The sequence below is a fragment of the Carcharhinus amblyrhynchos genome, chromosome 9 (genome assembly GCF_965287045.1).
Source record: "Carcharhinus amblyrhynchos chromosome 9, sCarAmb.v2.hapA, whole genome shotgun sequence".
NCBI classification, from domain to species: domain Eukaryota; kingdom Metazoa; phylum Chordata; class Chondrichthyes; order Carcharhiniformes; family Carcharhinidae; genus Carcharhinus; species Carcharhinus amblyrhynchos.
In genome coordinates, this window is record NC_137332.1 from 81,991,568 (window position 1) to 82,009,909 (window position 18,342).

Here is an 18,342-nt window from a genome sequence, read left to right on the forward strand (position 1 = left end):
TATACGACAGTGTACAACAAACAGTGTACAACAAACAGACAGTGTATGACGAACAGAGTAAAATAAATAGACAGTGTACAACAAACAGTATACAACAAATAGACAGTGTACAATAAACAGTGTAAAATAAACAGACGGTATACGACAAACAGTGTACAATAAGCAGGCAGTGTACACTACAACAGGCAACCAGCAGCAGTGTCCAATAAACAGAGTATACAATAAGCAGATAGAGTAAAAGAAACAGACAGTGTACAATAAACAGATAGTGTACAGTGTGAAGGTTCTGCCAGAACCCAAAGGTATATAATGAAGCCAGACTAACCCCAACAATTTTGCTATTTTGGCATTGGTATGAGGATAGGATGCTTCACTCCAGGAGTGATTCCATTGACAAATTAGGGATATTTTATAGTAAAATAAGCTGTATTTAATAACACAGTATACCTCCATGAAATGAAACAGCTTCACTATGAACTGTTAAACAATATTTAAAAATGAAAGGAAACAACTTAAATTTCTAACTTATCATAGTTTCAGTTCCAAATAAGCAACATTCCTCTTACAGATTACCAACATCACTTGAAGTACAATTAGCACCCATAAATATACTTGCTATAATGAGTGGAGTCAATCATGAAGCTTTCAGAGAGAGAGAATGAGTTTCAGAGCAGCTTGCAGACTTTAAACAAACCCCAGCCAAAACTGAAAAAGTTGTTTCTCTGCAACAGATACAGTTCCTCCCATTAACCACATCATCACATGACCATGCCTACCTAAACACACCTTCCTTTCTTTTAATCAAAAACGCCAGGGGAAATCTCCACCTATAAACAAAACTCCATTAGCTCTATACTAAGTAAACACAGTAGGGGAAGAATGTGAGGGGGAATAGAAAAGAGGACGAGAGGAGGGAAGTAAATAGAAAAAGGGAAGGTTAATGTTTTTGCTTTCAGTCGGTGTCAGTGGTTGGGCCAGCATTTGTTACGCATCCCTAATTGTTGAGTGTCTCACTCAGCCATTTCAGAGGGCAGTTAAGAGTCAACTACATTGCTGTGGGTCTGGAGTCACATGTAGGCCAGTCCAGGTAAGGACAGCAGATTTCCTTTCCTCGAGGACATTAGTGAACCAAATGGGTTTTTATAATAATTGATAGTCCATCATTGAGATTAGTTTTCAATCCCTGATTTATGAATTGAATTTAAATTCCATCAGTTGCCATGATGGGATTTGAACCTATGGCCCCAGAGCATTAAGCCTGGACCTTACTAATCCAGAGACATTACCATGACACCATCACCTCCAAAGTGCTTTGGTCAATGTATCAGTTCATTCTGCACCACTCTCTAAGTTTTATTATTGTTGTAAAACTGTGGTTTGAAGGTTGTCTCAGAGGAGCCCACTCATTATGGAAACTGAGATAAAGCCCAGTGTCCAACCCCGCTGTGTACTGACCTACACCCAGCCTCAATAACTTTGGGTCAGAGTTGCTACGACTGTGTGGCCAAATTGATTTTCAAGTTTGCTGATGACACCACCATAATGGATTGGATGTCAAACAATGGTGAGACAGCGTACAGGAATGAGATAGAGAATCTGGTGAACTGGTGCAACGACAATAATCTCTCCGTCAGTGTCAATAAAATGAAGGAGATTGTCATCGGTTTCAGGAAGCACAGTGGGGGGCATGCTCCTGTCTACATCAATGGGGACGAAGTCGAAATGATTGAGATCTTCAAGGTTTTAGTTGTCCAGATCACCAACAACCTGTCACGGTCCCCCCCATGCCGACACTATAGTTAAGAAAGCCCTACTTCCTCAGAAGACTAAGGAAATTTGGCACGACCACTACGACTCTCAACAACTTTTATAGATGCACCATAGAAAGCATTCTTACTGGTTGGATCACAGCTTGTTTTGGCTCCTGCTCGGACCAAGACAACAAGATACTACAGAACGTTGTAAATGTAGCCCAATCCATCACACAAACCGGCCTCCTATCCATTGACTTTGTCTACACTTCCCACTGCCTTGGAAAAACAGCCGGCATCATCAAGGACCCTGCGCACTCCAGATATACTCTCTTCCGCCTTCTTCTGTCAGGAAAAAGATACAGAAGTCTGAGATCACATACCAACTGACACAATAACAGCTTCTTCCCTGCTGCCATCAGACTTTTGAATGGACCTATCTTGCATTAAGTTGATCTTTCTCTACATTCTAGCTATGATGTAACACTATATTCTGCACTCTCTTGTTTCCTTCTCTATGCATGTTTTGTCCATATAGCGCACAAAAAACAATACATTTCAGTGCATACTAACACATGTGACAATAATAAATCAAATCAAATTAAATCAAGAAGGAGGAAATCAGTATACGTGCCTATATGATCATCACTCAAGGACTTGATTTGATTTGTTATTGTCACATTATTGGGATACAGTGAGAAGTATTGTTCCTTCTGTGCGATACAGACAAACCATACTGTTCATAGAATGAACCGCTTCATGTCATTGAGAAGTACACCATCGAGACACAGCAATTTTCTGGTTGAATCGGGGAATGGGGGGACCAGAGGTGGCCGGTAACTGCAGGCCCCAGTTTGAGGCCTGTTTCAAAGGAAGTGGCGGGAGTCAGAATGGATGGCGGATGTCTGTTGAGGTAAAGTGAGATGAGGGGTCCTGAATTGACTCAGTTTCGATCCTTGGCACTACGTGGGCTGATAGGTCACAGGTCACCAAAGGTCATCCGGAGTTGGTGGAATTGGCCCTGAGCTACATGTGAGGAAGGGCTCCTGGTTCTGTCAGCTAGATAATGACCCATTGATAGAAGGTGAGTGTACATTGACAGAAATGAGAACCTGTTGTTGGGGTGGGGGAGGTGGGGGGGGTACTGTCTGATACCTCCCAAAGCTCAATACTATACAACTCAAGTAAAGAATAGTCACCCAAAAAGCTGCTGGGTTGGATTGCACTGTTCCCCCAGCTAAGGGGCAGAGACCGGGAGGAGAAGGCTGACAGACAATAGGAATCAAGTGAGAACCTGCTCTACCTGTCAGGTCCAGTTCCCCAGACAGGGACGACAGGTGAAATTGAGAGAGTTTAGCAAATTGCAGACTCAGGAGGTAAGTCAAAGACCTCATCTCGGCAGCCGCAAAGCAAACCTGAACTTAATTTATACCAGTGCAATTATTTTCACAAAAGCTCTTTGCTGGGCCCATTAACCTCTTTGAATACAAGAGACTAGCCTTGAAATGATGCATTAACAATGTGGTTTTATAGGGGCTTGTTACTGTGTGGCTCACAGGGATACACAGCTCTCTCTCTCTCCCCCAGAAAGTCATAGCCTAGATTATTGATCTTTTGACATGATCAGTATAACAGTCACATCTGTGAGCAAGGCCTTCATGGCACGGTGTGGTCCCTTAGCTGCATCCTCTGCAATAATTAGGAAAACTCTTTATTAAATAAAGTGAAAGGTTCAGAGTGGGAGGTAGGGTGAAAGTCCCAGTAGCCAATTCATGCTTTTACGAGGGTGTGGAAAGCAGCTTTGATCCGATCCTCCCTCAAAAAACAGGAGAAAGCAGCTGGGAAAAAGAGGGACAGCGAGAGAGAGAGAGAGCAAGAGAGGGAGACAGGGAGCGAGAGAGGGAGAGAATCAGAAAGGGAGACAAAGAGGGAGACAGAGATGGAGATAGAGATGGAGATAGAGAGAGGGAGACACAGAAGGCGACAGAGGGAGAGAGACAGAAGGAAGAGGGAAAGAGAGACAGAGAGGGAGAGAGACAGAGGGAGAGAGGCAGAGAGGGGGATGAAGAGAGAGAGGGAGAGACAGAGGAAGAGAGAGGGAGAAGGAGAGGGGAGGCAGAGAGAGAGAGGGAGAGAGAGAGAAAAGGAAAAGGATCATGACTGAAAAATACTTTCAATGGAAGATGGCTGGAGCCCAGGGAAATGTTGTGCGATCTGGTAAAACGTGTATTTGTTTGATTTGGAGGTGAGAACTGAAATTGTCCAGCCCCATGTGTTTGATTAAAGATAGATCTGAATTTTGACAACTCGAAGTCTCAGGAAACTTCTCAAAGCATTGAACGGACAACAAAATAGTTTCTTTGAAGTTTAGTCACTGTTGTGATGCAGAAAACACAGCGGCCAATTTGTGCACAGCAGGATCCCATAAGTAACAACGTGATAATGCCCAGATAAACTGGTTATTTTCGCAATGTTGATAGAGGGCTGAATGTTGACCAGGGCACTGGGGTGAACTCACCTACTCCTTCTTCAACATAGTGCCATTAGATCCATCTGAGCAGGGAACTGGCAGCGCAGTTGAACCTGAAAGATGGTACTTCAGAGAGCACAACAGTCCCTTGGTACTGCACCGGGAGGGTCTGCCTCGATTTTTGTGCTCGGGCCCTGGAGTGGGATTCGAACCCGGAACCTCGAGACATTGACATAGGAGTGCTACCATTAGTGGAGCCATTACTGATGCTAAAAAGACGACAATGACCAGAATCCATTTTAGTGACACTGGATGGTGAAGGATAAATGTGGGGGTCCTTAATATCCACATCACTGGGGCAGACTGATAAAGCCTTGTTTTACTATCTGTCCTAAAGATGGATTAATGAGCATCACCCCAACACTTACCTGAAGTGTCAGCCCGGACAACACTGGATATTCAAACCTGTTCCCAGCTTTGAGCCCACAATTTGTGCGACACAGTGGCACAGTGGTTAGCACTACTGCCTCACAGTTCCAGAGACCCGGAATTGATTCCTAGCTTGGGTCACTGTCTGTGTGCAGTCCTCCCTGTGTCTGTGTGGGTTTCCTCTGGGAGCTCAGGTTTCCTCCCACAGTCCGAAAGACGTGCTGGTTAGGTGGATTGGCCATGCTAAATTGCTCCTTAGTGCCCCGGGGTGTGTAGGTTAGGCAAGGTAAATGTGTGGGGTTCCGGGGATAAGGCCTGTGTGGGATTGTGATAGGGCCTCCTTCTGCCCTGTAAGGATTCTACGATTCTAAGTTATATCTGAGTTGCCTGAATGTGATGCACTAAGCTCTGCCATCTGTATCCGGGTAAGTGTGTGGGGTGAGGTGAGCAAAGTTAATTGTTCAATGTTGAATGGTGCTTCACATTACACTGCTCCTGGTTGCCACAGAAAGCCTTTGATCTCACTCAAACTGAAAGTGACGTCTGCCCAAAGTCTCGATAGTGCTACCCTCCCTCCCCAGCCGATCACACCCAATCAGTACATTCCGGTGATAACAGCTTCTTGGCACTTCTACAGGCACACACTCTGTGAACTACACACTGTGTTGGTTAGTCTGACCAGGCTGAGGGACAGTGTGTTGAGGCTACCCTTGAGGAGGAAAGATATCGACTGTGATTAGACCTGGAATCGTCCAGGCCCTTTGCCTGCCCTGGGATCTTTCTGCTGAGGAGGAGGGCATTGTTAAAAAGAAGGATTCACAAAAAGGGAACCACACATTGATCCAACCCAATATCACTTCCAATGTACATGCACATTTCTTTGGCCAAGCACCAATAGGGATGTTGCAAGCTTTCCCAATTCTTGTGGTCTGTAGGCCCAGGCTAACAGGAGGACAATCCCACGGATTGGTGGTATCATCACTGATCCATCGCTGGTGACTCCGCAGCACCTCAAAGTCCCCGTGTGACTTGTCCCCAAGTAGCCCAACATATCGCACATCTGCCATCCAACCTGTCACCAACCCATCTCATTCTGACCGCTCTCCCCCTCAACCTCAACCTCTACCCCACCAACATAATCACCCACTCCTGCCCTCAGTCAGAGCAGAGAGATCCTGGGACAGAGTTCCAATCGCTGGGGAGGGAAGAATGAGCACAGGAGTGGTTTAGAAACTGGAATGCTGGAGGAGAGCACTGATCCCATCACCCCTGGGATAGTTTGCAATTTCCCAGTGAATTGCAGGGGGGCAGTGTGGTCCAGTTATCCTGATTCTGCTTTGGAAATCTGCCCTGTAATCAATCAGAAACACGCCAGTCTCTTTTCTCAAGAAAAGAGAAGTCTGAGCGGTGACCTGACAAAAGTCTTAAAAAGTTTATGAAGACATTTGACAGCATCGATTCAGAGAAGCCCTCTCCTTTTCTTCTCCCTATGAACGGTATGCTTTGTCTGTATAGCGTGCAAGAAATAATACTTTTCACTGTATGTCAATACATGTGACAATAATAAGACAAAGCAAATCAAGGAAGCGGGATTCTTTGGGATGTCAGTGCTCATGGACAGATATCACTCCTAACAATCAGAAAGAGCAGTCCTAATCATCACTAGGACAAGGAAAAGTAAAGTAAAACGTGTGGGAAAACAGACTTGGATGGAGAAAATCTATTGCTGGCAAACATTCCCACTGTCAGTGAACAGTCCAGGCTAGGTCAGCTGTCTGTATGCCCATGCTGGGGTTCAGCACAGTGACCATTCAAACAGGGAGAGGTTGGGTTAATATATACATTATCTCCAACTACCCACCATGGATTGTAACCCTTTACCACTAAGCAAATATTCATCTCATTTTGAAACTTCCACTTGACTCTTAGCTATGACAGGTTTACTTGGGATAGAGTTCCAGATTTCCACTGTCCTTTATAAACAGAACTGTTTCCTATTCCCTCCTGGATGCATTAGATACTCTGTCCCCACCAAACACTCCCAGAACAGGTATAACATGGGATTGGATACAGAGTAAAGTTCCCTCTACACTGTCCCATCAAACACTCCAAAGACTAGTACAGCACAGGATTAGATACAGAGTAAAGCGCCATCTACACTGTCCCATCAAGCAAGCCCAGGACAGGTACAGCATGGGGTTAGATACAGGGTAAAGCTCATTCTACACTGTCACAGTACAGCATACATTAGAATGAGATTGGTAAAGGTTGCTGCCCAGGCTCTTAAATCACAGCTGGTCAAAGACCAGGGAGAGCAGGACAGATCAGCTACAGACTGACTTAACCTGGTGCCATCAAAGACACTGAAAGAAAGCTAACACAGAGTTAATCAGTGTTGCCTTGGACAATGCAGTTCAGAGGTGCGATTCAGAATTGTAAAGTTTGAAGACAGCAATTGAAAAATATGCCTCCTCATTGCTCTGCTACTTCATCAACGTTAACCTGATGTCAGTTCACAAGTTGTGCCTGGCTATTGGAGAAATCCATCCTTCCAACATTGTTGTTGTTAAGTTGTAAAATGATTGGAGATGGGAATAAGGCTCTTTCTTTGACAGTCGGGATGTCATCCAGGGTAATGAAGAATCTAATGGCTTTACAATAGTAACGTGAAGGAAATGTGCCATGAGAATAGATGTATTAATATGCAGTGCAAACAGCGTCTGTCAGGATGTGCAGAAAGCCTCGACAAAGTTGATCTAACCACAAACATGCAAAAGCTTCACTAAGATAAATGTGTGTTTTATCAAAGGGGAGTCTGTTTGGAGTCGCATCAAGTGTTATTTTAATTGTTGTGGAAGTAATTCTAAATAATGCATGAACTGAAAATGCTGCTTAATTCTCACGGTAAATGCTGCAAGTTCTCATTCAGTCTGACAGCATGCTGTGGAAAGAGAAATTGAATTAACAGTACAGGTTCGATAACCCATCATCCAACCATGGGATGTTCACTTGATTTCTCATGGTCACTGATGCTGCCTGACCAAATGAATATTTCTCACATTTTCTACGTGTATTACAGATTTCCACCATTTCCACCTCTGTTTCATTCCAAGGTAAATCTTTCCACAGGTAACAAAGGGACTTAGGAACAGAAGGAGGCCATTCAGTCCCTTGCATCCGTTCTGTCCTTTCAATGTGGTTGGATCTGTGACCAAACTCCTTTGCCTCTTATTCCTCAATATCTCTAGTTAACCAATATCTATCAATCTCAGTGTGAAAATTAATAATCGCTTTGCATCAACAAAAAGATTGTCAACATTTCACTCTTGTGTGTCAAAATGTTTCCTAATCTCAATCCTGAAAGATCTGACTCAACTATGTCCCCTCGTCTTGGATTCTCCCAACAGGAGAAATGTCTCCCAGTCTCCCAGATTACCCTATCTGTTCCATGGAACACTCTGATCAAATCACCCCTCAACTGTCTAGACCCCAGGGAATACAACCCTATATTGCATCCACCTTTTCACAGTCACTTCATTGCAGTGTTCATGTAAGCCTACTTGTGACACTAATAAATAAATAAATAAAAATCTTTTGGAGGACGAGTATCATTCTTGGACTATGGTTCACTCACTCCGAGGATAACTATGTCAGACTTTTCTATTCATTTAGCAGATGTGGGTGTCACTGGCTAGTCCAGCATTCATTGCCTATCCCTATTTGCCCTTGAGAAGGTGATGGTGAGTGCCTTTTTGAACCACTGCGTCAATGAGGTGTCAGTACTCTCACAGTGCCATTAAGGAGGAAATTCCAGGATTTTGACCCAGTGACAGTAAAGGAATGGCGATATTTTTCCAAATCAGAATGGCGAGTGACTCGGAGGGGTACCTCCAAGTGGTGGTGTTCTCATATATCTGTTGCTGTTGTGATTCTAGATAGCAGTGGTTGTGGGGTTGGAAGGTATTGTCAAAGGAACCTTGGCGAGTTGCTGCAGTGCATCTTGTGATGGAACACACTGCTGCCACTGTGCATTAGTTGTAGACTGAGTGAATGTTTGTGGATGGAGTGCCAATCAAGTGGGCTGCCTTGTCCAGGATGGAGTTCAGCTTCCTGTGTACACCCATCCAGGCAAGTGGAGAGTTTTCCATTGCATTCTGACTTGTGCCTTGTAGATGATGGACAGTCTTTACTGGCTCAGGAGATGACTTACTCAGGATTCCTAACCTTTGACCTGCTCTCTTAGCCACAGTATTTATATGGTTAGTTCAGCCGAGTTTGTGATCAATGGTAACCCCCAAGATGTTGATAGTGGGGGATTCAGCAATGGTAATACCATTGAATAGCAAGAAGAGATGGTCAGATCCTCTCTAATTGGAGATGGTCATTGCTTGATACTTGTGTGGCGTGAATATTACTTGCTCCTTATCAGTCCAAGCTTTGGTAGTGTCCCAGTTTTGCTGCATATGGGCACAGACTGATTGAACATTGTGTAATCATCAGCGAACAACCCCACTTCTGACTTTATGATGGAAAGAAGGTCATCAATGAAGCAGCCAAAGATGGTTAGGCTTAGGACACTTCCCTGAGGAACTCCTGCAGTGATGTACAGGAGCTGAGATGATTGACCTCCAATCATCACAACCGTCTTCTTTTGTGCTGGGTGTGAGTCCAGCCAGTGCGGAGTTTCCCCTGATTCCCATTGACTCCAGTTTGCTAGGGCTCCTTGGTGTCATACTCGATCTAAAGCTGCCTTGACCTCAAGAACACATCACTCTCACATCACCTCTGGCGTTCAGGGTCCTTTTGTCATGTTTGGATTAATTCATACAATCCCTACAGTGCAGAAGGAGGCCATTCAGCCCATCGCGACTGCACCGACCGCCATCCCACCCAGGCCCTATTCTCGTAACCTCACACACTTACCCTGCTAATCCCCCTGACACTAGGGTCAATTTACCGTGGCTAATTTTGCAAAACATCTTTGGACTGTGGGAGGAAACCGGAGCACTGGAGGAAACTCACGCAGACATGGAGAGAATGTACAACCTCCACACAGGCAGTGACCCAGTTGATTGCTTTCAGTCCAAATCCAAGATCCATTCCTGAAATTTCTTTCAGTAAAAGAGCCCATTACATTCATTTCTAAATGAAAATAGCTGGAGGTTTTTTAAAACCATTAACCCAAATTAAAGTAGCACAGTATACCTTCCTCCCTATCTCTCCTAGTGGCTATTGGCATTACAACCGGCTATACCGCCCCCAAAAGCAGGAGTTAGCCAACATATACCTCCACCTCATTAACTCCATTAATGGGGTGGAGTTCCAGGACGTGTGAGGGGCGTAGTGTTCTTGGTGCATGCAAATTGGAATGGGTACACTTATAAATTAGTTCTCAGTGATTAAGAATGGGTGCAAATCTCCCAGTCATCCAACATGTAGTCAGGTCTTCCATTGTTCTACGGGAGTGGACACTGGCGGGGTAGGAGAAAGATTAATGTACACTGGGGGAGGAGGAGAAAAATGAATGTACACTGGGGGGTAGGAGAAAGATGAATGTACACTGGGGGGTAGGAGAAAGATTAATGTACACTGGGGGAGGAGGAGAAAAATGAATGTACACTGGGGGGTAGGAGAAAGATGAATGTACACTGGGGGGTAGGAGAAAGATGAATGTACAGTGGGGGGTAGGAGAAAGATGAATGTACACTGGGGGGTAGGAGAAAGATGAATGTACACTGGGGGGTAGGAGAAAGATGAATGTACACTGGGGGGTAGGAGAAAGATGAATGTACACTGGGGGGTAGGAGAAAGATGAATGTACACTGGGGGGTAGGAGAAAGATGAATGTACACTGGGGGGTAGGAGAAAGATGAATGTACACTGGGGGATAAGAGAAAGATGAATGTACACTGGGGGATAAGAGAAAGATGAATGTACACTGGGGGGTAGGACCAAGATGAATATACACTGGGGGGGAATTAGAAAGATAAATGTAAACTGGGAGGGGGGAGAAAGATGAATGTACACTGTGGGGGTGGGGGGGGTAGGAGAAAGATGAATGTACACTGGGGGGGGGTAGGAGAAAGGTTGATTGGGGATGGAGTTAACAACTGGTGAGAAAAATGAAGTAAAGGTGAACAAAAAGTGAGCCTAAAATGGTGAGTCCAGGATTTGCAGTGATGGTCTCATCAACTAGCTACCCCGTCCCTTAATTGACAGATGTCCAGATTGAGTCATGAATGTACAGTGTTGGGGGAAGACGAAGGTACACTGGGAGGAGAAAGATGGTAAAAAGTCTGACAACACCAGGCTTTAGTCCAACCGATTTATTTGATAGTAAACGCACAAGCTTTCAGGTTAGTCCCTTCGTCAGGTGATTGGAGAGTTCTGGCCTCAGACAGAGCATAGAAAGCACAGACAGTTTACAGATTACTGATTAGAATGCGAATCCTTACACCTAACCTGCTGTTCAAGACCTGAAGTGGCTGACAATGTGAGTGGAAGGAGCACTGATCACAGGTTAAAGAGATGTTTATTGTCTCCAGATAGTACAGTAAGTGAGGTTTTGCAAACCCAGGCAAGTCACGGGGGTTACAGATAGTGCGACATGAACCCAAGGTCCCTGTTGAGACCGTCCTCATGTGTGTGGAACTTGGCTATCAGTCTCTGTTCAGCGACTCTGCGCTGTCGTGTGTCGTGAAGGCCGCCTTGGAGAATGCTTACCCGAAGGTCAGAGGCTGAATGCCCGTGACCACTGAAGTGTTCGCCAACAGGAAGGGAACAGTCTTGCCTGGTGACTGTCGAGCAATGTTCATTCATGCGTTGTCGTAGCGTCTGCATGGTCTCCCCAATGTACCATGCTTCGGGACATCCTTTCTTGCAACGTATCAGGTAGACAGTGTTGGCCGAGTTGCAAGTGTATTTACCGTGTACCTGGTGGATGGTATTCTCACGTGTGATGATGGTATCCGTGTCGATGATCCGGCATGTCTTGCAGAGGTTGCTGTGGCAAGGTTGTGTGGTGTTGTGGTCACTGTTCTCCTGAAGACTGGGTAGTTTGCTGCGAGCAACGGTCTGTTTGAGGTTGTGTGGCTATCTGAAGGCAAGAAGTGGGGGTGTGGGGATAGCCCTGGCGAGATGTTCGTCTTCATCAATGATATGTTGAAGACTCCGGAGAAGATGTCGTAGCTTCTCCGCTCCGGGGAAGTACTGGACGACGAAGGGTACTCTGTCCACTGTGTCCCGTGTTTGCCTTCTGAGGAGATCGGTGTGGTTTTTCGCTGTGGCGCATCGGAACTGTCGATCTATGAGTCGAGTGCCATATCCTGTTCTTAAGAGGGCATCTTTCAGGGTCTGGAGGTGTCTGTCACGATCCTCCTCATCTGAGCAAATCCTGTGTATACGGAGGGCTTGTCCATAGGGAATGGCTTCTTTAACATGTTTAGGGTGGAAACTGGAGAAGTGGAGCATTGTGAGATTGTCTGTGGGCTTGCGGTACAGTGAGGTGCTGAGGTGACCGTCCTTAATGGAGATGCGTGTGTCCAAGAATGCAACTGATTCTGGGGAATAGTCCATGGTGAGTCTGATGGTGGGGTGGAATTTGTTGATATCATCATATAGTTGTTTCAGACAACCTTCAGACAACCACACAACCTCAAACAGACCATTGTTCGCAGCAAACTACCCAGTCTTCAGGAGAACAGTGACCACAACACCACACAATCTTGCCACAGCAACCTCTGTAAGACATGCCGGATCATCGACATGGATACCATCATCACACGTGAGAATACCATCCACCAGGTACATGGTAAATACACTTGCAACTCGGCCAACATTGTCTACCTGATACGTTGCAAGAAAGGATGTCCCGAAGCATGGTACATTGGGGAGACCATGCAGACGCTACGACAACGGATGAATGAACATCGCTCGACAATCACCAGGCAAGACTGGTCCCTTCCTGTTGGCGAACACTTCAGTGGTCACGGGCATTCAGCCTCTGACCTTCGGGTAAGCATTCTCCAAGGCGGCCTTCACGACACACGACAGCGCAGAGTCGCTGAGCAGAGACTGATAGCCAAGTTCCGCACACATGAGGACGGTCTCAACAGGGATCTTGGGTTCATGTCGCACTATCTGTAACCCCCGTGACTTGCCTGGATTTGCAAAACCTCACTTACTGTACTGTCTGGAGACAATACACATCTCTTTAACCTGTGATCAGTGCTCCTTCCACTCACATTGTCGGCCACTTCAAGACTTGAACAGCAGGTTAGGTGTAAAGATTCGCATTCTAATCAGTAATCTGCAAACTGTCTGTGCTTTATATGCTCTGTCTGAGGCCAGAACTCTCCATTCACCTGATGAAGGGACTAACCTGAAAGCTTGTGAGTTTACTATCAAATAAATCGGTTGGACTAAAACCTGGTGTTGTCAGACTTTTTACTGTGTTTACCCCAGTCCAACGCCGGCACATCCACATCAGGAGAAAGATGAGCATACACTGGGGGGGGAGAAAAATGAGTGTAAACTGGGGAGGAGGAGACAAATGTGCACAGGGAGGAGAAAGATTAGTGTACACTGAGAAGAAGATGAGTGTACATGGGGAGGGAGTGAAAGATGAGGGTACACTGGGGAGGAGAAACATGAGTGTACATGGGGAGGGAGTGAAAGATGAGGGTACACTGGGGAGGAAGCGAAAGATGAGTGTACACTGGAGAGGAGAAAGATGAGTGTACATGGGGAGGAAGCAAAAGATGAGGGTACATGGGGAGGGAGTGAAAGATGAGGGTACATGGGGATGAAGCGAAAGATGAGTGTACACTGGAGGAGAAAGATGAGGGTACATGGGGAGGAGAAAGATGAGTGTACACTGGAGAGGAGAAAGATGAGGGTACATGGGGAGGGAGCTTGCCCAAAGGTTTATCCTGATTGGTCAGCTCTGTGGGTTACCTCTGATGGGGTGTAGCCAGAGGTCAAGCCAAACAGCTAGTGACTGACCCCTAAGTGACCCCTAAGACTGACTTCTGTGTGACCCCTGTGACTGACCCCTGTGACTAACGCCTGTGACTGACTGACCCCTGACTGACTGGCCATTGTGACTGAACCCTGAGTGATCCCATGTGACTGACTGACCCCTGTGATTGACCCCTGACTGACCCTTGAGTGACCCTTGTGACTGTCCCTTTGATTGACCCCTGACTGACGTCTGTGTGACCCCTGTGACTGACTGACCCCTGTGACTGACCCCTGTGGCTGAACCCTGAGTGACCCATGACTAACACCTGTGACTGACCCAGTGTGTGACCCCTTTCTATGACTCCTGTGTGTGACCCCTCTGACTGACCCCTGTACTCCAGCCCTATAGAGCCACAATCCAGCCCCGCTGACCCCTGCCTCTGGCCCGGCCTTGCTGGTGCTCGCAGAAGGTTGCTGACCTGGGGGGAAAAGGGGATGCCAAGCTGGCCACCCTCTGACCAACCAGAGACGCTAGCACTGGATCATGGTGGCTGGCCTTCTTCAATGCAGCAACCACAAGCTTTAGAGGAGCCCAGAAATAATCATCGGTTGTCAGCCGAGAGCTTCTTCTGGGGAGATACTCAAACCTGGCTCTTGCAATGAAGGGAGGTTACACCTGTTTGAAGGGAGGTTACACCTGTCATTGAAAGAAAGAACAAAGCTCACATTCCTACTGCATCTCCTGAGATGTGTTTTACAGCCAATGAGATCCTTCTGGAGGTGACATCACTGTTCTAACATCAGAAACATGGCAGCCATTTTAAGCACAGCCAGATCCCACAAACAGCCATGTGATCAGGTCCAGCTCATCTCCACTGATGGTTTGGGGAGAAATCTCAGCCAGACCACCTGGGGGATCTTCTCCAATGTTGCACTGTGGGATATTTTACATCCACTTGCGTGTTTTTCTTCAAGAAAGGCACCAAATACCTACAGGGTAACATTTTAAGGACATAAGAACATAAGAACATAAGAAATAGGAGCAGGAGTAGGCCATCTAGCCCTTCGAGCCTGCCCCGCCATTCAATAAGATCATGGCTGATCTGTCATGGCTCAGTTCCACATTCCCGCCCTCTCCCCATAACCCTTAATCCCCTCGCTTATCAAAAACCCATCAACCCGCGTCTTAAAAATATTTAGCGAGGCAGCCTCCACCACTTCAACGGGCAGAGAATTCCAGAGATTCACCACCCTTTGAGTGAAGAAGTTCCTCCTCAACTCCATTCTAAACCGCCCCCCCTTTATCTTGAGGCTGTGCCCCCTAGTCCGACTGTCCTTTCTGAGCGGGAAGAGTCTCTCCACCTCTATCCTACACATCCCATTCATCATCTTATACATCTCAATGAGATCTCCCCTCATTCTTCTAAACTCTAACGAGTACAAGCCTAGTTTATTCAGCCTCTCCTCATAGCTCAACCCCCTCAACTCCGGTATCAGCCTAGTAAACCTCCTCTGCACTCCCTCCAAGGCCAAAATATCCTTGCGTAAGTGCGGCGACCAAAACTGCACACAGTACTCCAGCTGCGGCCTCACCAGTGCCCTATACAGCTGCAGCAAGACCTCCCTACTTTTATATTCAATCCCCCTTGCCATGAAGGCCAGCATCCCATTCGCCTTCCTGACCACCTGCTGCACCTGCAGGCTGGGTTTTTGCGACTCATGCACAAGGACCCCGAGGTCCTTCTGCACCGTCGCCTGCTGCAGTTTTTCGCCCCGTAAGTAATAGTCCTTCCTACCATTATTCCTACCAAAGTGGACCACCTCGCACTTGCCAACATTAAATTCCATTTGCCGTTTCCTGGCCCATTCGCCCAGCCAGGACGGCGAGGGTTCGTGTCTCGCCACCCTGAGGGTCAGCGCTGAAGGTGCAGCCATTGACTCTCGAACTTCCACTGCCATTTAACCCTAACTCGAGCACTGATTAACTGTGAGCGAGGATTCCATCTGCTCAATCTGATTGGCCGACAGCTCATCAGCACGGGCAGGCACAGTGGCCAGAAGCGGTACTGCAGCACTCTGCCTGGCTGTGTTTGATTTATTATTGCCACACGTTATTATTTATTATTACATTTATTATTGCCAATAAGAAGTATTGTCTCCTGTGCATTGTATAAACAAAGCATGCCGTTCATGGAGAAGGAAAGGAGAGGGCGCAGAACGTAGTGTTACAGTCATAGCTAGGGTTTAGAGAAAGATCAGCTTGGTGCTAGGTAATCCCATTGGAAAGGTAAGGCCTGAGAGTCCCAAGGCAGGAGGGTATGGGACACCTGAGAGGGATGGGAGGGGCTGGGGGGGTGGTGGGGATGGTGGTGAGTGATCACATCATTGGGGTGTTGGCCTGCGGAGGGGAAGGGGTCCCTGAGCTCCAATGTCCCTGGAGGAGGGACCTTCAGAGGGAGGGTAAATGTTTCATGTCATTTTCTCACCTTTCCCATACCTGCTCCCCACAGTCTAAAAATTGAGGTCAGGCAGGATAAGGCCAGAAAGTAGCCATTAAATGGACATATCAGGGGCCCAAATAGGTGACTGGGTGGATTTCCCACCTGACATCCCGCCCACACAGGTGTGAGATTGTGTCTGGGTTTGGGCAAGCCGGTTCCCAGGATGGAATCCTGTCCATTCAATTTTACACACTCTCCCTCCAACTAGGAACCCAACTCAGGATAAAATTCTGCCCTCAGAGAGCGAGCGAGAGAGAGTTTGATGTTTCAGCTGAAGTGGCAGAGCAGCACTCCCTCAGTACTGCACATGGATTCTTCACTCAAGTCTCTGGAGACATGAACACACAACCTTCTGACATTGAGGCAAGAGTGTTACCAGGCTGAGCCGCGGTTAGAGGACTGTATCACGATGAATGTGTGATGCATTGGGGGTGGGGGGTGGTTTTTGTGTGCGAGAGAAGGGGAGGACATGGCTGGAGGCTTGGATCAAACAAAAATACACATTTAAAAGGTAATAGCTGTGAAATCCCAGGCCTGTCACCGGGTGTAATAAATCTGGAAACCATCCTGAGAGAAAGAGAGAACTGGAAGTACCTGTCTGAATCACAGAATCCCTACAGTGCAGGAGGAGGCCATTTGGCCCATTGAGCTTGCACTGACCACAATCTCACCCAGGCCCTAAGGGGCAATTTAGCATGACCAATCTGCCCAACCCGCACATCTTTGGAGCAAGGGAGGAAACTGAGGCACTCACAGGAAACCCATGCAGACATGAGGAGAAGGTGCAAACTCAACACAGAAAGTGACCCAAGCCAGGGATCGAACCCGGCGTCCATGGTGCTGTGATGCAGCAATGCTAACCATTATGCTCATTCATCTCATAAACCTCCTTCTTTCTGCCTAATCACTCATATAAGAATCAGAGTCCCAATCGCCTCCCATTAATGTAATTGATAAGCAGCTAGAACTCTGTATCTCCCAGTGAATATGTAGCATCAGGCTTGGAGTGCTCAGAAAGAGAGACCATATTCAGGTGAAAGGCAAGTCCTCTCTCACACTTCAATCCTTCCTTTCTCCGGGACGTGTACTGCGGGCACCCCACTGTCCCCTTTCTCTGGGGATCTGCAGTGCCCAGGTATTTGGCAGCCAGCACCCAACACTAGAACAGAACCCAAAATGCGGTCGCCATTATTTTTAATTAATCATTCATTAAAATATATTGTTCTGTAGATTCTACCAGTCTCTCTTGATATGCAAATATCATCCATTCAAGGATAGTTACATATTATTACTTGAAAGAGTGCATTTGTTAATTCCAATAAACAGCAGGGGTACAATAAGTGGTCTCCCTTTTAAGATGGGGATGCAGATCTTTTTACTTTCAGAGAGTCGTGAGTGTTTGGAATTTTCTTCCCCAGAGACCATGGAGTCTGATTTGAGGCTGAGTTAGATAGATCGACAAGGGGGAGCGGGCAAAGGAAAGGGGGACAGCATGGAGAGTGGATTTGAGGCCACAATTAGATCAGCCATGATCTTATTGGCCGAAGAGCAGGCTTCAGGGGCTGACTGGCCTACTCTTGATCCTAATTCCGAAGTTTTGATTTGATTTGATTTATCATTGTCACATGTATTAAAATACAGTGAAAACTATTGTTTCTTGTGCACTATACACACAAAGCATACCATTGATAGGGAAAGAAAGGAGAGAGTGCAGAATGTAATGTTATAGTTATAGCTAGAGGGTAGAGAAAGATCAACTTAATGCATGGTAGGTCCATTCAAAAGTCTGATGGCAGCAGGGAAGAAGCTGTTCTTGAGTCGGTTGGTACGTAACCTCAGACTTTTGTACCTTTTTCCTGAAGGAAGAAGGTAGAAGAAAGAATGTCCGGGGTGCGTAGAGTCCTTAATTATGCTGGCTGCTTTGCCGAGGCAGCGGGAAGTGTAGACAGAGTCAATGGATGGGTGGTTGGTTTGTGTAATGGACCAGACTATATTCACGACATTTTGTAGTTCCTTGCGATCTCGGGCAGAACAAGAGCCGTACCAAGCTGTGATACAACCAGAAAGAATGCTTTCTATGGTGTATCTGCAAAAGTTGATGAGAGCTGTAGCTGACATGTCAAATTTCCTTAGTTTTCTGAGAAAATAGAGGCATTGGTGGGCTTCCTTAACTATAGTGCCGGCTTGGGGGGTGTACCAGGACAGGTTGTTGGTGACCTGGGTGCCTAGA

The 18,342-nt window shown here is 46.5% G+C and overlaps 1 protein-coding gene across 4 annotated transcripts in view; it reads right to left on the minus strand.

The window, feature by feature from the left end:
• The window catches only part of LOC145348423 (pre-B-cell leukemia transcription factor 1-like), a 337,479-nt gene that overhangs the window by 214,532 nt on the left and 104,605 nt on the right, over positions 1-18,342 (minus strand). The window lies entirely within an intron of this gene.